Here is a 5,289-nt window from a genome sequence, read left to right as displayed (position 1 = left end):
CTGTATTGCTGATGGATTAGTGATGGCTGTTGCATTCTTTCTCCAGCGGGTGCCCGTGTTTGGATTGGGAACACTGAAGGTAGTTTGCTGCTCGAATGCCTGTGATTCTCTTGCTTTTTTGTACTTTATTTTACACCAACCTGCGAGACCACGTACTAAGCCCGGGCTTCCGTTAGCTTTGCTGTAACATTTGATGAAAACAGCTTTCTAAATTGTTTTCAAGAACTTGGAAATCATTCACACTGCCTGGAACCACCAGTCCTTCACTCAAGGACGGAAAACTCACCTTTCATGTGGGCTGACACTGCTGTCCTCTGATCAGGCCTGTTCATGAGGCACGCATAGCCTGGTGGAACAGGCCTGTAAATGTCAGCACTCGGGAAGTGGACTGAGGAGGATTGGCAGTTTGCGGCCAGCCTAGGTTAGCTACATGGTGAGACCTGTTTCCAAAAACAAAATAAACTGGGCCTGGTGTCACACACCTTTAATCCCAGCACTCAGGAAACAGGGGCAGGCACATCTTGGTGAGTTCAAAGCTGGCCTGGTCTACATGAATTCCAGGCCACTCAGAGTTATCTATAAATAAAAACCAAACTCGTTGTGGTGACCTGTGATTTAAGCACTAAGAAGACTGAAGCAGAAATGTGGCTAGTCCGCTTGGCCAATACAGCAAAATCTAGTCTCAAAAACCAAAAACAAAGTAGCCCATGATGACCCTCCTGCCTCAGCTTCCCAAGTGATAAAAATAATTACAGGCATGGAACACCACACCCCAGGCCCTGCTGTTCAAGCCTCTGTGATAGAAAACAAGGCTTCCAAAAACTGGATCATGAGCTGCGCCTGGTGGCTCAGGTCTGTAATCCTAGCACTGGGGAGCAGGTCACTCTGGGTTCAAGGACAGCTGTCCCTGCCTTCCAGATACCTGGAATACCAGGAATACAGAATGAGAATCTTTCCAAAAACAAACAGGAAGGTGGTGGACGCTAGAGAGAAGGCTCAGCTGCTCTTGGGAAGGACCAAAGTTCCGTTCCCAGCATCCACGTCAGACAGTTCACGCCCACCTGTAACTCCAGCTCCAGGGAGTCTGCTGTCTCTAGTCTCCATGCGTGTCTGAATGCCACGTTCACACACCTCCACCCCCACCCCACCCCCACATAGACAGTTTAAAATAAGATAAATCTGAAAGAAAAAAATGTTGACTCAAAACTGTTCCTCGTCATGGAAATGTTTGCATGAAAGGCGAAAGATGTCAGTGATATGAAGAAAAACCAGAGGATGGGTGTGTCATTTGGTTTCTAGCCTCTAAGAGGTTCAGGGCCTCAGCTGCATGATGTAGGTTAAATGGCTACAGTTTATATACATGTGTTTCCAGCAAGTAAGTTGCATCCTACAATCACGGAAACACATCCTCAGGGCTGGAACTCAAGCACAGTGAAACTGTTTTCTCTTGAAGTACCCTGGGTATGCAAATTCAAAGGCCTGGGACTGGTTTGGTAAACCAGCTGTGGGAGTGTGGGTGAGCAGAACCGACCAAGAGGAAGCTGTGGATTCCAGGCCACTGCTCTCCCTGCTTCTCTGCCAGTTGCCGGGGACCTTGCGCTGTCTTTCCTCATGAGATCTGGGATTGGTAAATTATTGGTCCCAGTGCTAGGGTGACTGTTTCATTGTTCCAGACTGGCAGAGCACCCTCAGCTTCAGACTGAGCAGCCCGGCTCAGCACTCCGAAGCAGCACCACACAGGAGGCATGTCACCACCCTCTCTCTGGCAGTTGTCATCCAGGTTTTCTTTTATTATTATTATTTTTTTTTTTTGGTTTTTGAGACAGGGTCTCTCTATATAGCCCTCGCTGTCCTAGAACTCACTACATGGACCAATCTGGCCTTGAACTCACAGACAGCCACCTGTCTCTGCCTCCCGAGTACTGGAATCAAAGATATATGCTACCATGTCTGGCTCTAGGTTATCTTTTGTCTTGTTTTGTTTTAGAACAGTGTCTTACTCTGTAGCTTCGGCTGGTCTCAAACTCACAGAAATTCTCCAGCCTCAGCCTCTCAAGGGCTGAGATTACCAGTGTGAGCTGCCACACTCAGAAGCATCCAGTTCCTCTTGAAGGATGACCTGGGTTAGGACAAGGGGAGGTGAGGAAGAATCTAGGCAGAGGGGTTGACAGGTGCAAAGTTATGGTGACCCAAACAGTGTGGTTTATTCTTTTTTTTTTTTTCTTGGTTGTTTTGAAACTGGGTTTCTCTGTGTAGCTTTGCGCCTTTCCTGGAACTCACTTTGGAGACCAGGCTGGCCTTGAACTTGCAGAGATCCGCCTGGCTCTGCCTCCCGAGTGCTGGGATTAAAGGCGCGCCGCCCCCCCCCCCCAGCTTCAGTGTGTTCAGTGTGGTTTATTCTTGTCCAGGAAGTGGAGTGTGTTTTCAAGAGGCTCTGTCTGTCAGTGGAGGCTAGCCCTAGTGGAGGCTGGCATGGGATTCGGCTTGACCTACGGCATGAGGGGCCATGGAAGGGTGCTAAGCCCTGGGTGGAGTAGGGCGCTGCACAGGGTGAGCTCACTGTACAAGCACTGTGGGACTTCTCACCTCAGGCTGGATGAGGTCAGCGGCCAAGACTGACTGCGCCTGGGGTGGTTCAACCCTGACTGGATCCGTTCTGTGACACCCTCATTCCTCGGAACTGCACTGATCATGCAATCAGGGTAAAAACTTTCAACACAGCTGTGAGCAATGCTCCTAAAAGGAAGCGCGCCTTCTGCAAGGCTGACTAAGCCTTCAGAACCTCAATGATGCGCCGAGGTTGGAATGCTGTGTCTAGAGCCAAATTATCTTGGGACATCTTTGACCCCCACAATAGCCATTTGTTGTCCTCTGTACATGACATCACATCTTTGTGGCCACTAGGTAAATCCTTTGAAAAGTACAAATTCCTAGTTTCCAACCCACCAAAGAGCTAAGAATTCCACCAGCATTCGAGGCCTGCAGAAGTTCTCTGGCTTTGTGATTACTGGGTTGCCTAATGTTCCCAATAATGTGCGCCGTGGCCTTTTTGGTGTTTTTGTTTGTGTGTATATGTTTTGTTGTTGTTGTTGTTGTTGTTGTTTTGTTTTTGTTTTTTTCAAGACAGGGTTTCTCTGTGTAGCCCTGGCTATCCTGGAACTTGCTCTGTAGACGAGGTTGGCCTTTGATCTTCACACTAGAAACAGCGCATATACACCCAACTACCTTCCTATACATCAAATAAAATGTAATAAAATAGCCGGGCGGTGGTGGCGCACGCCTTTAATCCCAGCACTCGGGAGGCAGAGGCAGGCGAATCTCTGTGAGTTCGAGGCCAGCCTGGGCTACCAAGTGAGTTCCAGGAAAGGCGCAAAGCTACACAGAGAAACCCTGTCTCGAAAAACCAAAAAAAAAAAAAAAAAAGTAATAAAATAATAAAAAGGACAGCATTCCATGTAGCCCAAGCTAACCCCAAACCCTAAGTGGCAGAGGATGACCTCTGATCCTACCACCTAAGTGCTGGGATTGCAGGCCTTCATCACTAACTTAATTTGTTTAAGGCATTTTAGTATTGATTCAGCTGCAATGTGTTTTGTGTGTGTGTGATGTTTGGTTGGACCATGATTTCTGACCTTTGTATGGGTGAGAAGGCATATGCTAGAGGAGCGGGGGCATCATTCCTGGTGAGTAGTGGTTGGGACCCAGCGTGTCTGTCCATCAGGGGGAACCGGGGAAGGGTGAGGAAAGACTTCACTATCCATCTGGGTGAGGCTCTGACTGCAGCCCAGGGCTGGCTGTGTCCAGGCTCTCCAAGGCCTCTGTACAACAGGACTGGCCAGTCCTCCACCAGCAGCAGCTTAAATCAGTGCTGCCACTGGCTTGGGCATTGACATCCTGGGGACATCTCCCATGGTTAGCTGGCCAATGATAATTTCCTGCCTCCCAGCCGCCACTGTGGGTGCACAGTCCTGCTGTGGAGGTTGCTTTGGGCCAGGGCTCCTTCCCCCGACTCCATAAACCTCCTAAAACACCTCCCTAGGCCCTCCTTCCTCCATCTCTTCTTCAGCCAGCCACTTGGCCGACCTCCCATTTCACCATGTCTGTTTCCTGGATTTGCTCTTCCCGACAAGCTGAAGGCGCCGGAGGCTGGAGGATGACTCTGGAGAGGTGGGCAGGACTGGAATGCCAAACAGACACTAAATGCTTGCATCATTTTCTGTGCTAAGCGTTTTTTAAAAACAGCTTTTGTCTCAGTTTTATTTTTTTATTTTATTTTATTTTTTTTTTTTTGGTTTTTTCGAGACAGGGTTTCTCTGGGTAGCTTTGCACCTTTCCTGGAACTCACTTGGTAGCCCAGGCTAGCCTCGAACTCACAGAGATCCACCTGCCTCTGCCTCCCAAGTGCTGGGATTAAAGGCGTGCGCCACCACCGCCCGGCTCTCAGTTTTATTTGTAGTGAACAGCACAGGGCACTGCTCGTCTGCAGCTGGGGTGTAGGTCTATCCCATCCGTCCATCTGTCTTCACATTGACAGATAGGAAGCCTTTTCTATGGGGCCTTCACAGGGGCCGGGGCACCTCTGAGAGCCTGAGCTGGAGCTGTGGCCTCTGCCTTGGTTTGAGCCTTGGGCTTTGGTTGGCCCAGCCTACAATCTTTGGCCATGCAGCTTCAAACCCGCTTCCGAAGCTTGGGGTGAGAGGTGAAAGCAAGATGGCGGAGTTTGCAGCTGGGGCCCTTTGGCGTCTTAGGCTTAACTGCCTTGGGCTCCCAAGGGCCCCGATGGCCTCTGCCCATGCACTCTTTGCCTTCCCATGGTTGCCTGCATCTCCTGCAAAGCCCGTCTCGTGCTTCTTGGCAAAGCACGGGTTTCCCAGGAACCCGGGGTTGACCCCTTAAGAGATTTGTAATTTTGTGACAGAGGTTTCTGTGCCACTTACGGGACTGGTTGGGTGGTGCTGCAGGTAACCTCAGCTCCGAAGTGCCTTATACTAAGCATTTATGCTTACAGGTTATCAAGTACTTCGAAAAAACTTCAGCATCTGAGGTCTCCCCCCCCTGCCCCTCACCCCAGACAGGGTTTCTCTGTGTAACACCCCTGCTGCCTGGAACTCACAGAGACCCACCTGCCTCTGCCTCCCGAGTGCTGGGATTAAGGGCGTGCACCACCGTACCCGGCTTTGAGGTCTTTCCCAAAACTAGACAAGCCCAGGATTTCAGGCCCTGACGCTACACAAGTCACCTCGGATAGCTAACTTTCATGAGTCATCTAAAAAAACAAAAAGCACCATA

The sequence above is a fragment of the Peromyscus maniculatus genome, chromosome 2 (assembly GCF_049852395.1).
Source record: "Peromyscus maniculatus bairdii isolate BWxNUB_F1_BW_parent chromosome 2, HU_Pman_BW_mat_3.1, whole genome shotgun sequence".
Taxonomy (NCBI): domain Eukaryota; kingdom Metazoa; phylum Chordata; class Mammalia; order Rodentia; family Cricetidae; genus Peromyscus; species Peromyscus maniculatus.
The sequence above is the reverse complement of the archived record's forward strand: the minus strand, read 5'-3'. Positions refer to the sequence as shown.